This window comes from Anomaloglossus baeobatrachus, chromosome 6 (assembly GCF_048569485.1).
Source record: "Anomaloglossus baeobatrachus isolate aAnoBae1 chromosome 6, aAnoBae1.hap1, whole genome shotgun sequence".
NCBI classification, from domain to species: Eukaryota; Metazoa; Chordata; class Amphibia; order Anura; family Aromobatidae; genus Anomaloglossus; species Anomaloglossus baeobatrachus.
Window position 1 is genome coordinate 306,041,974 of NC_134358.1, and position 21,789 is coordinate 306,063,762.

The window sequence follows — 21,789 nt, forward strand, 5'->3', positions numbered from 1 at the left end:
TTCCAGGGGCATTGCACAGGCTGAACGGCATGCTGTTAAACTCGCAGAGTCCCATGGGAGTGGCGAATGCAGTCTTCTCACGGTCCTCTGGTGCGACCGCTACCTGCCAGTACCCGGTAGTAAGGTCAAGGGTAGAGAAGAATTTAGTAGTTCTCAGCGCAGCTAGCGACTCTTCGATACGGGGAAGAGGATAGGCATCTTTATGCGTGATCTGGTTGATCTTCCGGTAATCCACACACATTCTCATGGTGCCGTCCTTCTTCTTTTTTACCAGCACCAGTGGGGCTGCCCAGGGACTACAACTATCCCGAATGACCACTCCCTTCTTCATGTTCCTCAACATGTCTTTGGCGCATTGATAGTGTGTTGGAGGAATGGGCCTATATCTCTCTTTGATGGGTGGATGTAGGCCTGTAGGGATATGGTGTTGAACCCCCTTAATCCTCCCGAAATCTAATGACTGTTTGCTGAAAACCTGTTCATACTCTTGCACTACCCTGTATACCCCCTCTTTGTGATGCGTGGGTGTGGTTTCAGTACCTACGTGTAGTTCCTGGCACCACTCCTCTAACTGTTCAGGGGCTGTATGGTTACTAGCAGGGGATGCTGAGGTAGGAGGGATGGCTTTGTGGATGGTGTGAGGGTCTAGGGTGAGCAATTTGGCAAGGGTAGCGTAACGGGGAAGCCTGACTTCCTCCTCTCCACAATTCAGCACTCTTACAGGCACTCTCCCCTTTTTAACGTCAACCACCCCTCTAGCTGCCATCACCGTGGGCCAGTGTTCAGAAGGCGTGGGTTCCACCATCGCCGGGTAGTCGCGCCCCTGGGGGCCTACTGCTGCCCTGCACCAAATCATCATCTCACTTCGGGGTGGCACTACTAAGGGGGCCACATCCATCACCCTTACTCCACCAATCTCTCCACCAGTTGAGTTCACTTGCTGCCGATACAGAAGGGCCCATGTCTCACGCTGCACAGCCCTCTGTCTGACTCCTCCTGCTGTGGCGGCCAACTGCTGCAACAGACTCAGCACCTCACTCATACAATGCTCCATCACATTGGTCCCTAGGATTACTTTTGGGTTATGGTCACTGGGTTCATTCATCACCACAATCATCCCTTGGTTCTTTAACTCCGCACGTCCCACGGTCAGGGTCACTTGTTTGTATCCCACTTGGTTAGAGGGAGTCCATTAGCTGCGATAAGGGTCAGGCTATCATCAGAGGGGGCAAGTTCGTCAGTACCCCAATACTGCTGGTACAGTGTATATGGTATAGTGGTTACCTGTGATCCTGTGTCCAAGAGGGCCATGAGCGGAATGCCATCCACTGCCAGAGGGATGATGGGGTGAGCTCTGACGTACCGGTTTCGCCAATCGGGGGGGCCGTTGGTGTCTACTTCTGAGGATTGGCCCTTGGCCCCAGGGGTTGCTCGTTTAACGGACAGCGCCTAGAGTAGTGGCCAGGCTTGTAGCACCTGTAACAAATAGGAGGCCCATACCGTAAGTCATTGGTCCTTCTCCGCTGCATCCAGGGGACATCCTCTGGGCTGTCGGTGAGCTAAATCCTCCCTGGGGGCTTGACTCTCGACGGCAGCTGGAGTGCGGCGAGGATCTTGGCTAGGTCTCCATCCATGCGGTGGACCTGGGCAGCTAGTTCCTCCATCATCCCGACGGGCGCTGCAGGGGCCGGTAGAGCCGGGAGAGGAGGTGCCACCATGATGGCAGCGGTTTCAGCCGGCCACGGGACCGCCTCAGGAGCATCTGGCGTTGGGGCCTGCAGGGCCTTGATGGCCCGCTCTTTCAGCACTGCAAAGTCCAGATTGGGGTGTTCTAGGGCCCACAGCCGCAGCTGCTTGCGGTCTTCCGCGGACCCCAGCCCTTGCAGGAATTGTTCCACTAGCATCTTATTGCTGTCAGCATCATTAATAGTGTCCACCCGCTTCAGTGTACGGAGGGCTGTTTGCAGGCGCAGGGCATAGTCTCTTATATTATCCGCAGGCCGTTGTCGGCACTGATAAAACTGCATCCGCAATTCCGCTTCCGTGCGGGTCTCAAAGGCGATTTGAAGTTTCTCAAAAATGGTAGTCACCGAGGCCCGGTCCGCGTCGGTCCAGGTCTCCGTCTCCTGCTCAGCCGCGCCGGTTAGCTGCCCTAGCACTACTGCTGCCCGTTGCCTGTCAGTCAAGGGATATAAATCGAGGATCGGGCTAATCTTTTTCTGGAACACCCGCAGAGCATTAGGCTTCCCATCATACTGCGGTAGCCAGGTAGCACCAGGCACATAGGGCAGGGAGGACGGCATCACCTGAGCGACCGCTGGACCCGCAGCCTCCGTCGCTCTTGCGACCGGAGCATGGGCCATCCCGTTTCCATCTACGGGTGCGGCGGCTGCAACCGCCACTCCTCCAACAGCTCCGTCGGGCGCAGACATCTTTTTCCCGTCCTCCCTTGGTTCTCTTTAGCACTTCCGCTTTTTGGGGGCGGGGCTTCGCTTTCGCGCCTTCCCTGCTCGGGGAAGACGCTCGAGCGGGAAATCTTCACGCCAAAGATGGTGGCGCTTCAAATTTTTCGGCCGGACGCCGCCGGCGGGGACCACAAGGTGCACTTCTACTGGTAAGTACATGGGTTCTATCCTGTTCGTGACGCCAAGTTGTCGCGGGCGGCGGGGCGCTGCGTTCGCTAACGCTCGGGTCCGGCGCTGCTGCTGCTGCTCGGTGGCTCAAGCGGTGGGCCGGATCCGGGGACTCGAGCGGCGCTCCTCGCCCGTGAGTGAAAAGGGGGTGGTTGGTTTGGGGATTTAGTCCGTGACGCCACCGACGGGTTGTGGTGAAGATGGGCACCACCGCTGCTGGTGACGGGGATCCCGGGAGCGATGGTAGGGAGCAGCTGGGATGTTGTTTTCCCCCTCCATGGGTAGAGGTTGGTGGTCCCGGGGCCCGGTGGTGTGACGGGGAGGCAGGGTCGGTGAGGTGCAGGGTTGCAGGGACAGCGCGGCGCGGTGCGGGATGGCACGGGTGTACTCACTCAGCAAAAGAGGCACAAAGTCTCCGGTCGGTAAACCAAATGGCTGAATGGACGGGTCCCGCAGCCGGCTGCAGTGTCTCTCCCCGGACAGGTGATGGTGGCTGTCTCTCCCTGCACCTTTGTGTTGACTCCAATGCCTTCCCAATGGTAGTCCGCTCCCCGGTGTATAGATACTGGAGGAGCCCGTTTTGCCCGCAGGTGCTGGCCCTTGGATTTCTAGTTCAATCGGGACTTGGTTGTTAGGGAACCCCAGGGGTTCCTGTCACATTTGGATTTGACTATTAATGGCGGCTCCAAGCCTGGTCAGGGTCCGATGGCCCTGCCTGGGTGTGCTTAGCTTCACTCCGTTCCCCGGTCCGGTACCGGTGGGCCACCGCCCGGCCCCGGTCCTTACGGGTCTGCGGAGTTCCACCAACTCCTGCAGATGGCCACCACCGTCTGCCAACCTTGCTGTCAGTGCCTGGGCTCTGACCCAGACACCTGCAGTACGTGACCTCTCTCTTTCACCTCCAAGACTAAACTGTCACTTTTCCCGCCTCCAGGCCTGTGAACTCCTCGGTGGGTGGGGCCAACCGCCTGGCTCCACCCCACCTGGTGTGGACATCAGACCTTGGAGGGAGGCAACAAGGGTTTTGTGTCTGACTAATGTAACTGTCTGGGGGTGGGGGTGTGTGAGTGTTCTGTCTGTGGCTACCTGGCTAGTGCAGGGCGCCACATTATTATGATGTTTTACTTTGTATTTGGTTCATTCCTTGGAATAGGGATTATCTTTTACTATGCAATAACATGTACAGTCCAGCAGTACAGTGTATTGATTTGAGGATGAAGCAATGACATTATTGCTAATCTATATTTGGGATCTTTAGTACAAATAAATAATTGCTGAGTGTTTATAAGTATTAACATATATCAGTATCTCTGCCTCTCTGCCTTCAATAAACATACAGAACACCATATGTGCACAGTCACTCAACCCACCAGATTCACCCTCCACATCCACCACACTTCGCAGGGGGGGGGGGGCAACATGCCATATATAATTTCTTTATGCTGTTTTTGTTTTAATGCTTTCCAAACTTTAGTGACTTCTAAAAGTATTCTCACACGTTTTCTTTTCAGGTGGGTGTGGGATGGGTACCACTCTGTAACCCACCTAATAAGCATTCTGAAACACTCAAAAGTATTAACATATGAATTTCTATGTAAGAATGACGTACTCTACATAACTTCAGATTTTTGATCTTCTAACCACTTCAGGTTTCCTAAAACGTCAATCTGTTAAAAAAAAAAATGATCAGGCAATTTATCAGGTGTGTTGTTCTTGGAAGACGCTCTATACTTGCACTAGAAGGCTAAAAGGTCCCGCAGAAGACAACTGAGAATCCTTTAACGTATTTTCTTCATAAGCAGCTAGTGTTTTACTCATTGTTTAGTAAACTTTAAAAAACAATCGCACAAAAATGCTACAAAAAAGAGCTTAAAAGATGGTCAAAAAGGCTTACACCAAAAAAAGTTACAAACTCCTTCAGGAAATGCCGTAAACACGCACAAAAAATGCGTCATACAAATAAATTGTGTAGAAACGCGGGGTTCCTGTAGTGGATCCCACTTGAAAATTTAGTTGCTTTTGCCCATGGGAAATACCATTATGTTCATAAATACTAACATAAATTTGCTCAAAACCAAAACTATTGGCCAATATCAAAATTATTGTCATGTAGCTTTTTGCGATGAAAGAGTTAATTCTGTATGTTTGAAATGATTTGTAAGCCAACTGTGGTCCCGCAAAGTAGACATTTAATAGTGAAGGTTTTATCTCCCGGACTGTCTTGGTTGTCACTAGGAACAGGTGCACCATGAAGTGAACGTGGGCTGCAGTTTTAAGAGCTCTCTTTACTGCTGCTGTAGTTACACTGCGGTGGAAAATAATACCATAGTAAAAGCGTCTCGCATTTTGCCAACATGTTTATTTTACTTTCTTCAAATGGGCACTGAAACTTAAATGCACTAAGGCAGAAGTCCAGATAAGCTCCATTTCGCTGAGGACGAACAATCCACTGACATCTGAGAAGAAGAGAGATCCTGCCTAGAAAACCATAGAGAAGTTACATTTGGGGAAACATGCTTAGCTCAGACTGACAGACACAGGACAATTTTTAGGGGAAGTTTGAATGGGAGGGTTTTTCTTTTGTTAAGAAAATAACAACCACTGCCACCTGAGAAAATGTGTACTTAGAATACGTCTGAGGCTCCTTGATTATATAATTGTTCCAATATCTAACTAGAATCAGGCACGGACTGGCCCACAGGGAAGCAGGTGAATTCCCCGGTGGGCCCTTGTGCATGAGTGAACATCTTTCCCCCCTATAGGAGCAGTAGTTGGTACAGTAAACTTGATTTACTATGTACAGAAAAAGGCAGCATCACATCACTTAAACTTTTCAGTGTGTTATTATATGTAAAAACAGGTAATATTGTGAATAAGAATAATGTAATATTTGCATGAAGCTGAAAACAGTGGACCCCCAGAGTTAGTGTTACTCGTGGGCCCTTGGCACCCCAATCCAACAATGACTACAATGTATATCTATACAATACTTAATGTGTAGAAGGTTTATAAATTTATAAATGTGGTGAAGAGGAATCCTGCAGTCACTCTATGAGAATTTTTTCTCGAGCTCTAAAAATCCCATTAACTAATCTATTCTGCCCTTCACCATTGTCTTTGTGGCTTCAGTCTTCATCATCTATCTAATTTTCAATCTGAAATACCCTAGGCAGTATAATAGAAGCTTTAGTCTACGTCTGGACAGCCACATGTGATTGCTGGTAACAGCTCTCTCCCCTATGTGTTTTCTATGGCGTCTGCCAGTCAGCTCTGTTGTTGGCTTATCTCTCGAAGAACAATTCAAACTGCCCAACTGTTATTTCTCCCACATTATCTGTCAGGGGAGCGTTGAGAGACCCCCATACACATTAAATTGTCTGCCAATTTTTTGCCCAATTTAGTCTAATGTGTGTGGGCATTGTAAGACTCTGATGATACCCTAATGGAAAAAATCAATGGCATGAGCGGGCACAATTCATCAATATACTCCATTCTAAAGTAGTGGTCTAGAAGATCTCTAGTTAAATAGAGCTTAGGCAAGTATTTGTATTACTTTTATTAATTTACCTATGTGCAAACCACCCTATTGGAGGCCAGAATGATTGGACAGTTGCTTTAAAATATTCCTTAGTACCTCCAGACTCTATTTGCTTCATAGACTATTACTTAAAAGTCCTTTAACAAGATTTACCTTAATATTGAAGACCTATCCTAAGGCTGGGTAATCAGTATCAGATCGATGAGAGTCTGACGCCTGACATCCCCACTGATCAAGTGATTGAATGGCCTGTGGCTAACCAGAAGTGTCATTCGCAGATATGGGAAACAACTTGTAGTACCATTCATGGCCACCACACAATATACAGAGCTGTGCCACTTCTGGTGTGCCATTGGCTAAGCTCATCAGTGGGGATTCCTGAAATGGGATTCCTACTGATCTGATATTGAAGACTTTTCCTAGAGTAGGTCTTCAATACTAAATTCACTTTGTACTATTTAATGTTAAATTCTGGTTATTTTATTCTTCACATGAAAATACAATATAGAGAAAATTATTACTTTCCTGGTTACCTAATATATGTACGCATGATGACCTTTGGTATATTAAGAAAAGGTTGAATATTAATATATCAATGTGTTAGCAGTCTAAATATACGGATGAAAATGCTAGTGGATCATTCAGGAAGTTTTATATACTTATGGAGATGCTTACTTTGAAAATTAAATGGATATCTATCAATTTCACCTGCCATGTTTCATCTACAGAAAATAAAGACAACACTTGTATTGGATAATTATAGGGAAGGAGTCATCCTGAAAATCAGCCTATTTAAACAGTTTGCCCATTAACTGCATTAAATGACCAAAACACTTGCTCATTGATCATTTTCAAGCCTTCTTAAAACTCCTCATTTTCAGCGTCACATTATTCTGTGTAAATGGAACATGTGCTGCTGAGAAAAAGGATATTCTATGTACACAGAATGATAGCATTATCGATCATTCAGTGTTTATGAAAGTGCAGTAGAAAAACCATCAACCGGCCAGCAAGTTGCCAATCGGCGGTAGTTTAATATCAATACACTCTAAAACAGTCCTGGACAATTAGTTAGAGCCACTTTTGTTTTATGAAAGAATAAAGATCCAATATTTGGACAATTCTTGGGATGAAGCTACATTTACATAGAAGTCTAAATTTTACCATCCATGAGCTATGGATCATATTTTCTCATGTGTCATCCATATTGCCTCTGCGTTGTGTCCGGGCCAGGTGGACGGGCAGACCCAGGAGGTGGATCCACTGGGCCGAACTCCTAGATGGTGGTAAGGGGTCCGGTAGCTGGAGCACTATAGACAGCAGAACAGTCCGTGCACACGAGGATAACGGAGAAGTCCCTGGGACCACGGAGTCACTGGTGGTAGTCCGGGTGACGCAGCTCAGGTTCGGAAGCCAAGATGATGTCAAGCGGGGTCCGGAACCTTTGGAGCGAGATGACGGGTCACCGCAGGGATCCGAGATGGTACGGACTGTCAGGATGGCAGATGGACAGCGTTCGGGGTTCGGGATTCGGTCAGGACCGGATGGCGAGGCAGGCACGGCTCTACAAGAGAGATAGGTGAGTATATCACAAAAACACCAGGAGACCTGACTCCTAGCTTAAGAAACACGAAGATCAGGCCCTGCCCCCTTGGACAATAAACCCCTATATACCCTGTACCTGTTTTGCATCATTTCCTGTTAATGGACGCTGGCCCTTTAAGAAAGGGTCAGTGACCGCGCGCGCCCTAATGCGCATGCGCGCGGCCCGGGTGCCAGAAGCCAGGGAAGGAAGCTGAGAGGAGGACGCAGGGGAGCCGGCCAGGACCTGGGAAGTCGTCGGGCGCCGGGAGCGGAGACCAGGGGGCCTGGGAAGGACGGGCACCGGAGGCTGGAGAGCGGGGAGCGTGGCAGGTGAGCCGGGGAGCGGAGCTGAGGACCCGGGGAGCGGAGCAGAGGACCCGGGGAGGGGAGCCGAGGACCCGGGGAGCGTGACAGTTCCCCCCCCCACGCCCCCTCCCCGCAACCGGGACATGAAGGCACGGATCAGAGGAGTGCCCACGTTCTCCCTGGGCTCCCAGGACCTATCCTCAGGACCATACCCCTCCCAGTCCACCAGGAAGAACTGTCGACCCCGTACGGTCTTCATGGCCACGATATCCCTTACCGCATAGATGTCGTCATCGGCAATAGGTGGAGGAGCCGGACTGGCAGCAGCGGAGAAGGGACCAAGGACAACCGGCTTGAGCAGGGAGACGTGGAATGAGTTGGGTATCCTCATCGTGGCCGGGAGCTGTAGCTTGTAGGAGACCTCATTGATCTTGTTGAGGACTTTAAACGGCCCGATGTAGCGAGGACCCAGCTTGTATGATGGTATCTTCAATCAGACGTACTTGGAAGCAAGCCAGACGAGATCTCCAGGAGAGAAACACGGAGGGTCCAGACGTCTCTTGTCTGCGTGTCGTTTCATCCGTAGGGAAGCACGCCCAAGGGACGCCTTGACAGAGTCCCAAATGGTTGCAAAGTCACGGGCTACAGTATCAGCAGCAGGGACATCCGAAGAAGGGGATACAGGCAATGGGACGGAGGGCTGGAGTCCGTAAACGACATGGAAGGGAGAGCTGGAGGACGACTCACTGATGTGGTGGTTATGGGAGAATTCAGCCCAAGGAAGAAGCGTGGACCAGTCGCCGTGATGGGCGTTGACATAGTGACGTAAAAAAGAGGTCAAGATTTGATTGACCCTCTCCACTTGGCCATTAGACTGAGGATGGTATGCAGATGAAAAGTCCAGAGTCACTCCCAGATGTTTACAGAGAGCCCTCCAGAAGCGGGAGGTGAACTGAGTTCCTCTGTCGGATACGATGTGTAATGGAAAGCCATGCAAGCGGAAGATGTGATGTATATAGGCATCCGCGAGTTCTTGAGCAGAGGGCAGTCCAGCCATAGGGACGAAATGAGCCATTTTAGAGAACCGATCCACCACGACCCATATGACTGTGTGCCCGGAGGACAATGGCAAGTCCGTAATAAAGTCCATCGCTATGTGTTGCCACGGAACTGAGGGTATCGGCAGAGGCAGAAGACGGCCATATGGCAGGTGTTTGGGCGTCTTGTTCCTGGCACAAGAGGAGCAGGCAGAGACAAAAGCAGCGACGTCCGTGCGAAGGGATGGCCACCAGTAGTGACGTACAATCGCACTCCAAGTTCTCTTCTGACCAGCATGACCGGCTGTTTTCGAGGCATGACCCCAGTGTAACACTTTTTGCCTGTCTGTCTCAGAGACATAGGTCTTCCCGGACGGTATCTGGGCCAGGGTGACAGGGGCCACCGGAATGATTTTGCTAGGACAGATGATGGGTTGGGTAGTCTCTTCCTCCTGCTCCATGGGCATGAAAGACCTGGACAAGGCATCAGCGCGTACATTCTTGTCCGCGGGTCGGAAATGGAGCTGGAAATCAAACCTGGCAAAGAATAAGGACCACCTGGCTTGCCGTGGGTTCAGTCGCTGAGCGGACCGTAGGTATTCCAGGTTCTTGTGGTCCGTGTAAATAATCACGGGGTATACTGCTCCTTCCAGAAGGTAGCGCCATTCCTCCAGAGCCAGTTTGACTGCCAAGAGCTCTCGGTCACCGATGGTGTAGTTGCGTTCAGGCGCTGAGAAGCTCTTGGAGAAGAATCCGCAAGTCACCATCTTCCCGGAGGAGGACTTCTGCATGAGCACTGCTCCGGCTCCTGAGGAGGAGGCATCCACCTCCAAGGTGAACTGGCGGTTTAACTCCGGACGGTGGAGTACAGGAGAGGAGGCAAATGCCCGCTTCAGAGAGCCAAACGCGGCGTCGGCCGCAGGGGACCAGTCCTTGGGATTAGCCTCTTTCCTGGTCAAAGCGGAGAGAGGAGCAGTCAGAGCAGAGAAGTGAGGGATGAACTGGCGGTAGTAGTTGGCGAATCCCAGGAAGCGTTGGATTGCCTTCAGTCCAGAAGGAGGAGGCCAGTTGAGAATGGAGGAGACCTTCTTTGGATCCATCTGCAGTCCAGTATCAGAGATGATGTACCCCAGGAAGGGGAGAGAAGACTGCTCAAAGACACACTTCTCGTACTTGGCGTACAGGCGATTCTCTCTCAGTCTTTGTAGAACCAGTTGTACGTTCTCTCTGTGGGTCTGGAGGTCCGGTGAGAAGACAAGGATGTCATCCAGATACACTACTACACAGACGTAAAGAAGGTCCCGGAAAACGTCGTTCACCAGTTCTTGAAAGACGGCTGGGGCGTTACACAGGCCGAAGGGCATCACGCAGTATTCATAGTGCCCATCGCGCGTATTGAACGCGGTCTTCCATTCGTCCCCAGAGCGGATGCGTACCAGATTGTAAGCACCCCGAAGATCCAGCTTGGTGAACACACGAGCTCCTCTAAGCCGGTCAAACAATTCGGGGATGAGCGGCAGAGGGTACTTGTTTTTTACGGTGATTTGATTCAAACCCCGGTAGTCTATGCATGGGCGTAAGTCGCCCTCTTTCTTCTTGACGAAGAAGAAACCTGCTCCAGCAGGAGAGGAGGATCTCCGAATGAATCCCCTTGCCAGGCTCTCTGTGATGTAAGTAGACATGGCCCTTGTTTCGGCTGGAGACAATGGATATATCCGTCCTCGAGGTGGTGTTGTTCCAGGGAGCAGGTCGATGGCACAATCGTAAGGACGATGTGGCGGAAGTACCTCGGACTCCTTCTTATCAAAGACGTCTGCAAAGGACCAATAGGCCGAGGGCAGCCCCGGTAGGTTCTCTGGAACCGGAGGTCGTCGGATGGGTTGTATAGTCTTCAGGCACTTCTCATGGCACGAAGAGCCCCATCGGGTGATTTCGCCAGTGCCCCAGCTGACTGATGGTTCGTGTGTCCGTAACCAGGGAAGTCCCAGCAGGATTTGATGGGACATGTGTGGGAGGACGTAGAAAGCGATGTTCTCGGTGTGCAGGGCACCGATACGCAGTTCCACCGGCTTGGTGATCCAGGAGATGGTGTCAGAGAGGGGTCTCCCATCCACAGAGGCAATCACGAGGGGCTTGTCGAGTGGAGTAACAGGCACCTGGTACTTGTCCACCGTGGCCTGCTGGATGAAATTGCCTGCTGCCCCGGAATCGAGGTATGCCTCAGCCGTGAACCGCGTCTCTCCCGTTGTCACTTGCACAGTCCACGTAACCGGGTCTGAGAGAGTCCCAGCACCTAGGGTGGCCTCTCCTACCAACCCTAGGCTTTGGAGTTTCCCGGCCTCTCTGGACAGGAGCGAAGCAGGTGTGTGTCCTCTCCGCAGTAAAAGCAGAGGCCCTTGGCGAGCCGCTCAGCTCGACGTTGTTCAGACTGCCGCACTCTGTCGATCTGCATGGGCTCGTGAATGGGAACCCCAGCTGTCGATGACTGAAGTACGGCGGGCTTCTGCGGAGGAGAGGAATGCCGTACCGGACGTCTCTCACGGGACACTTCCTTGGATCGCTCCTGAAAACGAATGTCCACTCGAGTCGCTAGGGCGATCAGGGCATCCAGGGTGGTCGGTACGTCACGACCCGCCAGCTCGTCTTTAATTCGCCCCGAGAGTCCTTCCCAGAAGGCGGCGGTTAGGGCCTCGTTGTTCCACCCGAGTTCCGAAGCCAAGGTGCGAAACCGGATGGCGTATTGGCCCACCGTCAGAGTCCCCTGACGTAACCGGAGAAGAGACGAAGCGGACGCGGAGGCGCGTCCGGGCTCATCAAAGGTGCCACGGAATGCCTGCAGGAACTCCTGGATGTTCGTGGTCACAGGATCCCCCTTCTCCCACAAGGGGTTCATCCACGCCAGTGCCTCACCCTCTAGATGGGACATGATGAAGGCGACCTTGGCTTGGTCGGAGGCAAACAAATGCGGCAGCTGCGTGAAATGGAGGGAGCATTGGTTTAAGAATCCCCTGCAGGTCTTGGGGTCTCCGGCGTACCGGGGTGCTGAGGCCAAACGAAGTCTGGAAGTATCTGAAGATGTCGCCACGGGAGCTGGAGCCGTGGACTGACTAGTGGAAGCCCGGGATGCTGAAGACGTAACTGCCGTTTGTAGCGTGTTCAGGCGGGCGTCCACAGAAGACATGAATTGCAGCATGCGGGTCTGAGTCTCACGCTGGCGTTGGAGTTCCTCCTGTACGGCTGCTAGTGCTGCAGCGGGATCCATGGCCTGATCTTACTGTCCGGGCCAGGTGGACGGGCAGACCCAGGAGGTGGATCCACTGGGCCGAACTCCTAGATGGTGGTAAGGGGTCCGGTAGCTGGAGCACTATAGACAGCAGAACAGTCCGTGCACACGAGGATAACGGAGAAGTCCCTGGGACCACGGAGTCACTGGTGGTAGTCCGGGTGACGCAGCTCAGGTTCGGAAGCCGAGATGATGTCAAGCGGGGTCCGGAACCTTTGGAGCGAGATGACGGGTCACCGCAGGGATCCGAGATGGTACGGACTGTCAGGATGGCAGATGGACAGCGTTCGGGGTTCGGGATTCGGTCAGGACCGGATGGCGAGGCAGGCACGGCTCTACAAGAGAGATAGGTGAGTATATCACAAAAACACCAGGAGACCTGACTCCTAGCTTAAGAAACACGAAGATCAGGCCCCGCCCCCTTGGACAATAAACCCCTATATACCCTGTACCTGTTTTGCATCATTTCCTGTTAATGGACGCTGGCCCTTTAAGAAAGGGTCAGTGACCGCGCGCGCGCCCTAATGCGCATGCGCGCGGCCCGGGTGCCAGAAGCCAGGGAAGGAAGCTGAGAGGAGGACGCAGGGGAGCCGGCCAGGACCTGGGAAGTCGTCGGGCGCCGGGAGCGGAGACCAGGGGGCCTGGGAAGGACGGGCACCGGAGGCTGGAGAGCGGGGAGCGTGGCAGGTGAGCCGGGGAGCGGAGCTGAGGACCCAGGGAGCGGAGCAGAGGACCCGGGGAGGGGAGCCGAGGACCCGGGGAGCGTGACACGTTGCAACCATTTTTTTCTCTCCTCCGTTGTTTTGAACTAAAGGAATATATTTGATCCCAAGTAAATAAATAGACCTTGGGAAGATCACGTTGTTATTCAAATTGATCACTGAAGAACAGATCTGTGTGACACAGGAGCAAATTGGAAGCCACCAGATTTGTATCCATATTTCACGAATCCCCATAGACCTTAATGGACAATTCTGATGTGGAAACAGGGATCAGAATAGGAGCTGCTCTGAGGTTCTATATGTGGGATCCATGTTTTTCACACATGTCGGCTGACAGCCAAAAACTTTATGAGTCCCTGTTTGAAAACAACGGATAGCACACGGATGTGCGAATCTAGCATTATTTTTTTTCAGCACCATTATACCAATATACCATTATGCTGCCATTATTTAATGCATTTCCTTTGACCTTCTTGAGGGCAAAATATTTTCAATCACTGTCAGCCTCATTTATCCGGATAATCTTGTTTTAGTGGAACTTGACCATACCAACATGGCTACAGATACTGTCAGCTTCACGACGATTTCCTAACACACTCATGATGAAAGTCATATTGCATTATACTTACAGTCGCTTCTGCCAATTCATAAAGGTCTGAAGAAGGATTTCTCAGGAACTCTTCTGAATCGCTATAGATATTAACCATCCTTTTATCAACCATCTTTGTCCTATATATAGAGACTACAGAATGTTCAATACCCCAAATTCATAAAATACACAAGAAGTTTATTAAAATTATTTCAAAATATAGCTTTCTTCATAAAAAAAAACGATCTAGTTTGGTAAATTCTTTTAACGTATTGTACAGAAGTAATTAACTGAGTTTTGAATCTGTAAAGGTCAGAGTTCTCCTTCAGTCAAGTGTCTTATTCATGTTTTCATGTCTGCGTTCCGTCAGCTTGTGAACACAATGCAGCAATTCATTAGGAAACACTATTGAGTGGAATATGGCACATTAAAGTGTGCCGAGCATCTGTTTAATGCTATTTAATGATAGATTACAAGATGCTGAAACAGCACTTGTCTGTCTTATTGTAAGTCTTCAGATTTCACTCAATCAAATATATTTGTTCTCACATGTCCAATGGATGGTAGAAGTGGCAGAGTGGGTGCTCTGAGCCCTTGGATATGCCATCAAATCACTCAAGCCTTGTTATACTTTATCCTTTAAACATATTTTCTGTCTCCATATTCTGGGAGACATAACTTATTATTTTTCTATTGACAGAACTGAATTTGTCTGCAGTATTTATACGATTTTGAGATACATGACTTTTTCAACACTTTACACCATTTTTGTGTGATATGATGACAAAAAACTATTTTCTATGTAATGAACTTACACTTATTTGTATGATTTTGAGTTTCACGTTATTGCTCTTTATTACATTTTTTAGCAGTTACCATAAAACAGCAATTCTGATCTTTTTTGTTTATATCTTTTCCTAATCTGGATAAATAGCATTGTTTTTTACTATATATATGTATATATATATTTTTTAATTTTGGGTCTTTATAGATTCAGCAATACCAAATATGTACAGGTGGCTTTAATATTTTTTTACAATAGAACCCCATTTATGTCTTTATGTGTCGACAAATTAGAAGGGTCATAACTTTTTTCATAAATGGATTTTGTGAGGCCTTGTTTTTTTGCATAATGGATCGTAGTTTTATTTCTATAATTTTGGGGTTTATGTGGCTTCAACTTTTTTTAGTCAAAGTGACCAAACAACAGTAATTCTGGCTTTGTTTTCTTTGGTGTTTACTGGACAAGATAAATACAGTAGATTGCTTAATTTATAGTCTTTAGAGACACAGTGATACCAAATGTGTAAAGTATATTTATATTGTTTTAAAATTACATCCTATCTTTTTTAAATATCTTTTTATGTATCAAGATACTCTATGGGTTCTAACTTTTTTTTTCCCATTGATAGCGCTCTATGAGGGCTTTTGTATGACAAATTGTATTTTAAATGCTCTAATTTTAAGCAAATGTGACTTCCTCAGGTTTTTCTCCTGTTTTTAGCCATTTGGCTACATGCGCACGCTGCTTTTTTGCCTGCTTTTTTGCTGCTTTTTTGGCTGCAGTTTTGTCAGCAGAACTTTCTGACATTTGACTTCCCAGCAGTCTATGAGAAGTCAGATTTGCTATGCGCAGCTTGCAGTTTATTTGTCAACCTTTTTTTTGTCAAAAGTTTGTGACAAAAAAAATGCAGCATGTTCATTCTTCCTGCGTTTTTGTCAACATTTGTCACCCATTGAAATCAATGAGGGCATCAAAAATGCAGGAAAAATGCATGCTAATCAAAAGTGGTGCATTTTACCTGCCTTTTACCTGCGTTTTTGGTACCAAAAACGCAGGTGATTTGTCAGGAAGTGAGGTAACAGGCAAGTGGTCCCGTCCCGTCCTCCACGTGTTCCCCGAAGTACCGCTGTCCCCAGGGGAGATGATGTGGAGGACGGGACTATCAGCGGCGGCGGCAGTGAGAGGGAAAAATCAATGTTTTCAGCTGCCAATGTCCATCCCCCTCTCGCTGCCGCCGCTGATAGTCCCGTCCTCCACGTGTTCCCCGAAGTACCGCTGTCCCCAGCGTGCACGCACAGGGGAGATGATGGACCCCTCTCGCTGCCACCGCCGCCGCTGATAGTTCCGTCCTCCACGCTCCTGTCAGCTCCACGCAGTAGCGCGATCAGCTGAGCTGTCACTGAGGTTTCTCGCGGCCACCGCTGGATTCAGCGGTGGCCGCGGGTAACCTCAGTGACAGCTCAGCTGATCGCGCGGCTCTCTTCAGTTGCTGTGTGGAGCTGACCGGAGCGGCGGTGTCTGCTGCTTCTCCGGTCACCTCCATGCAGCACAGCTGGAAGCGACGCTGGACCATCCTGGATTACGCCGGACATGGAGGGCTTTGTCGGGGTTAATAAATTGGTAATGAGGGAATTTGTTAGTGTTTTTTTTTTCTAATAAAGGATTGTTCGGATGTGTGTGTTTATTTACTGTAACTTACAGATTAATCATGGAAGGTATCTCGGGGAGACGCCTGACATGATTAATCTAGGACTTATTGGCACCTATGGGCTGCCAATAACTCCTTATTACCCCGATTTGCCAACGCACCAGGGCAAATCGGGAATAGCCGGGTACTGTCCCAGAACAGCCGCATCTAATGGATGCGGCCATTCTGGACGGCTGCTGACTGATATTGTTAGACTGGGGGGCTCCCCATAACGTGGAGCTCCCCATCCTGAGACTACCAGCCTTCAGCCGTATGGCTTTATCTGGCTGGCATTAAAATTGGGGGGGACCGCATGCCAGTTTTTTTTAATTATTTATTTATTTCTAATTTTTTTTTTTTCAATTCAACAAGCTTTATGGGCTTGTTTGAACTGAAAAATACATGAAACAATTGTTGACAAAACTGCAGCCAAAAACGCACCAAAAAAGCAGCAAAAACGCACCAAAAAAGCACCTACATTTTTTGTGACATTTCCAGGCTCTCTCTGACAAGGTGCAGTTTTGGCTACAGTTTTGGCTGCAGTTTGTGAACACGAAAAAGAAACAGTGTGCGCATGTAGCCAAACAGCAATTCTGGCTTTCTTTTTTCCTATACTGTTCACTGGATGGAATAAATAGCACATGTTTTTATGCGCTGCTATATTTTAATAACTGTACTTTTTTATTTTTTAATCGACAGACCTTTATGTGAGCTTACTTTTTGAAGGACAAGTTGTAGCTTTCATTTGTATAATTTTACGTGCATTTTCATGTTTTCATTACTTTTAATTACATTTTTGGGGAATTTAGGTGACAAAAAAAGACATGTTGTTTTTATTATTTTTGGCATTCACAAGGCAGGATAAATAACATGCTATAATAATAGTTCATTTTGTACAGATTTGGTACAAACAAAAAGGCAATTTTCATGCTTCATTACATAAAAACAATGTTTCAATTGAGTCACAATTTTTTTGTTGTTTTGTCAAAAGTGTATAGGTATAGGATGGCTTGTTTAATGCAAGACGAGCTCTCATTATAATGGTAAGATTTTGGGGTTTTGGGGCACAAGTGACTTTTTGATAGGTTATAGGTTTGATATATATATAGGTTTGATAGGTTACCTCTTTTCTGAGGTGAGGAGACTAAAAACAACAATTCTGGCTTATTTTTGTTTAGTGTTAACTGGGGGAAATAAATTGTATAGTCATTTTACAACTCCTTACAGACATTTCAATACCAAATATGTAAAGATAAATAACTAAGTATTTTATTTTAGATAAAAAAGTATTTTATTACTTTTTTCACAATGTAATCCAAATTAAAAAAAATGTGCTGCCATATTTTAACAGCCATAATGTTTTGGTTTTTTTTTTCTTTTGTGTTAACATGTATATTTTGGGCTTGTGACACATTGATCACTTTTAATTCAATTTTTGGAGGCAAAGTGACCACATTCTGGCTTTCATTTATTTTTACTGCACTCACTGGGTGAGGGACAGGGTCATGCCAGTATTCAATGAGTTCAGCACCGCGGTTAATGAACATATGCAAGTTTCCAGACCCTGATGTTGATGCACCAGGAGCCCACAACTGATTTGGCTAAATACCTGTGGATTAGTTGACTGGTCGGGCCCAGGGTGCTGTCTGATTGCTTGGGCCTCAGAACTGCCTGGGATCTGGGACTATGAAAGACACCCTTTTTCTCTTCTTAAAATCCCCTCCAAGAGATATCGCACAAAATTCCAGACTTTGTCTTACCAGGGGGCCTCTTATATAGAATTTGACAGTCAACTCTGATGGCACTGCAACCGCTGGCTCACTCCGTTGCTGCTCACTGGCATGTGATTGTGCTCAAGCTACTTTTGGAGAAGATGGCCCCAGAAATATGAGAGTGGGTAGCTGACCGGAAGCCGACACCCTAGAGCAAGCAGCCCAATTGGCCGATGAGTTTACAGTCAATGGACCCAGCTGGAGACCTGATATGACGACCAATCCCAGGAGACCCCTCAACCAGGGACTCGAGCAGCCAATTATGCAAACTAATTGATTCAGGGAACAATACGGGGGCAACTATGGTTGACTTCCCCCCTATGCTATGGGACACAATGCCCTAACATAAACGCTGAGAGATCTAATAGGGACTGCTCCTGTCCCTGTTTGCTATTCTACAGTACTGCAGCCTAGGTTCCATGGTTCCAACTGGAAGATTACAAAACTCCTTCACTGCGCAAGACTGAGCACTTGGACTGGCTGAAGAATCCAGGTTGGAACAGTCAGATTACCTGGTCACATAATTGCTTTGCATAGTTGGCTTCCTATACTTGCTGCTATCTCAGCTGGTGCCTGCCAAAAATGTGATGCTTACAGCTGGGATAGTTGGCCCTGGATGACCTCAAGCCATGAAGATTCTAATCCCTGGCAAACCAGCGGAAGTGTGAGACTTTGTAGCTTGTACCATCTTTTGTTCATGCTGGGCATGTACTATATGCTGTTTACTATTCATGACCCAATAAAGTCTTACCTGGGAGTGGTTCCTTCATCCTATGTTGTCTGTGTAGTGATCTGCCCACCATGGAATGAGTCCGGGCATTCTGTGGAATGGTTCATGTGCTCTTTCCAAAGACAGCTAGATTAGAGGACGAGAACACCCATTGACCCTCGTGTCTCAACACATATTACTTAATATTATATCATGGAGTTTAAAGGACTTAAGTGTTAAGCTGCTGCTCCTGCCACCAGTTTGGTTTAAAAGATGTAGTCATGATAATACTACTCAGCGCTTGACCTATGTAGCCAATCACTGAGTTCAGACGTTTCTTGCTAACTACCTTGGCACTAGCAAAGAGCCCAGTTGTTGGCTGCAGTAGTCGCATAGAGTGTAGTTATCATTTCATTGCTGAATTTAGAAGTGTAGTGCAAGCCCATGTGCATACAAATATTTATACCTGGAAACCACTTTAATTTTATGTGCTTTAAATTGTGGTCATTGACAATTACAGCTCATCACTCAAACAACAAGACCTCATGCAGCTTTGACAAATAGCTCTTTGACTGTAATTATGGAAAAACAAAAAAATAGTTTCATATTAATGTTGTTGTGGTCCTAAACAAATTAATTTTAGCCCCCAATTCCTATCTATTGATGTCCTAATCTAATCTTCTTTGCAATATAAAAATTGTCCATCCTTCCCTAAGTAAACTATCTATTTTTTTCTACTTCCTCTTTGATGACACTTTGTGTGAGTATCCCAGTGCATGCTGGGATACTCAAACGAAGCGTCATCAGGGAGCAGAGGCTGATGCATCATCGGTGACTCCATTTAAGGCCTAAAACACACGTCCTTGATAACCACGCACGTGTAATACGGGCCGTTTTTCATGTCCGTAATCCGTTTTTTGGTCCGTAAATAACGCACGTGCGGTGGCTGTGTGTCCGGCGTATGGCAACCACGTGTGCGTGTGGAATGGCCGTGTGTGCGTGTGAAACTTAACTGACATGTGTGTGTGTGTGTTGTCCGTGTGAAATGTCCGTGTGTGATGTTAAATGTCGTTGATACATGCCGGCTGACAGCAGACAGAGTCGCGCGCTGAGAATGAACTCGGGTGAACTTCACCCGACTTCATCCTCATACCACGGCTCTGTCTGTGTCGCGTCCTGATTAGCGGTCACCCGTGAAGGACTCACCGGTGACCGCTAATCACCTAAGTGACTGAATGGAGTACCCCTCTCGCATACTCACCGTTCCCCGATCACCGGCGCGGCGCTGCAGGCTGTTCTCTAAACTCCGGCGGCTTTTCCTCTTTTGAAAAAGCTGGCCGCTCATTAATCAATCTCGCATTCCCTGCTTTCCCCGCCCACCGGCAAATATGATTGGTTGCAGTGAGACACGCCCACATGCTGAGTGACAGCTGTGTCACTGCACCCAATCACAGCAGCCGGTGGGCGTGTCTATACTGTGCAGTAAAAAAATAAATAAATAATTAAAAAAAACGGCATGCGGTCCCCCCTATTTTAATACCAGCCAGATAAAGCCATACAACAGCAGGCTGGTATTCTCAGGATGGGGAGCCCCACGTTATGGGGAGTCCCCCAGCCTAACAATATCAGCCAGCAGACGCCCAGAATTGCCACATAGATTAGATGCGACAGTTCTGGAACTGTACCCGGCTCTTCCTGATTTGCCCTGGTGCGTTGGCAAATCGGGGTAATAAGGAGTTAATGGCAGCCCATAGCTGCCACTAAATCCTAGATTAATCATGTCAGGCGTCTCCCCGAGATACCTTCCATGATTAATCTGTAAGTTACGGTAAATAAACACACACACACCTGAAAAATCCTTTATTAGAAATAAAAAACACTAACACATTTCTTGGTTCACCAATTTAATCAGCCCAAAAAAGCCCTCCATGTCCGGCGTAATCCAGGATGGTCCAGCGTTGCTTCCAGCTCTGCTGCATGAAGGTGACCGGAGCAGCAGAAGACACATCCGCTCCTGTCAGCTCCACACAGCAACTGAGATGAGTAGCGTGATCAGCTGAGCTGTCACTGAGGATACTCGCGGCCACCGCTGGATCCAGTGACAGCGGGTAACCTCAGTGACAGCTCAGCTGATCACGCGGCTCTCTTCATTTGCTGCGTGGAGGTGACAGGAGCGGCGGTGTCTTCTGCAGCTCCGCTCACCTTCATGCAGCAGAGCTGGAAGCGAAGCTGGACTATCCTGGATTACGCCGGACATGGAGGGCTTTTTTGGGCTGATTAAATTGGTGAACCAGGAAATGTGTTTGTGTTTTTTATTTCTAATAAAGGATTTTTCAGGTGTGTGTGTTTATTTACTGTAATTTACAGATCAATCATGGAAGGTATCTCGGGGAGACGCCTGACATGATTAATCTATTATTTAGTGGCAGCTATGGGCTGCCATTAACTCCTTATTACCTCAATTTGCCAACGCACCAGGGCAAATCGGGAAGAGCCGGGTACAGTTCCAGAACTGTCGCATCTAATGTATGCGGCAATTCTAGGCGTCTGCTGGCTGATATTGTTAGGCTGGGGGGCTCCCCATAATGTGGGACTCCCCATCCTGAGAATACCAGCCTGCAGCTATATGGCTTTATCTGGCTGGTATTAAAATAGGGGGGGACCGCACGCCGTTTTTTAAAATTATTTATTTATTTATTTCTATACTCCATAGTGACACGTCCACCGGCTGCTGTGATTGGGTGCAGTGAGACACCTGTCACTCAGCGTGGGGGCGTGTCTCACTGCAACCAATCATAGGCGCCGGTGGGCGGGGAAAGCAGGGACTACGAGATTGATTAATGAGCGGCCGGCTTTTTCAAATTAGAAAAAGCCGCCGGAGCAGTGTGAACGCCGTGCAGCGCCGGTGATCGGGGATCGGTGAGTATGAGAGAGGGGGGGGACACTTCAGTCACTCGGGGGATTAGCGGTCACCGGTGAATCCTTCACAGGTGACCGCTAATCAGTACACGGCACACAGACAGAGCCGCGGCATGACAATGAAGTCGGGTGAAGTTCACTCAGCTCAGCTCAGCTGTGCTGTCACTGAGGTTACTCGCGGCCACCGCTGGATCCTCCTACTGTGACAGCAAGTCGCCCGAGTGAC

The 21,789-nt window shown here is 48.4% G+C and overlaps 1 protein-coding gene across 1 annotated transcript in view; it reads left to right on the forward strand.

Annotated features, from left to right (window-relative positions):
* AHRR (aryl hydrocarbon receptor repressor) overlaps positions 1 to 21,789 on the forward strand; it is a 359,460-nt gene that overhangs the window by 16,997 nt on the left and 320,674 nt on the right. The window lies entirely within an intron of this gene.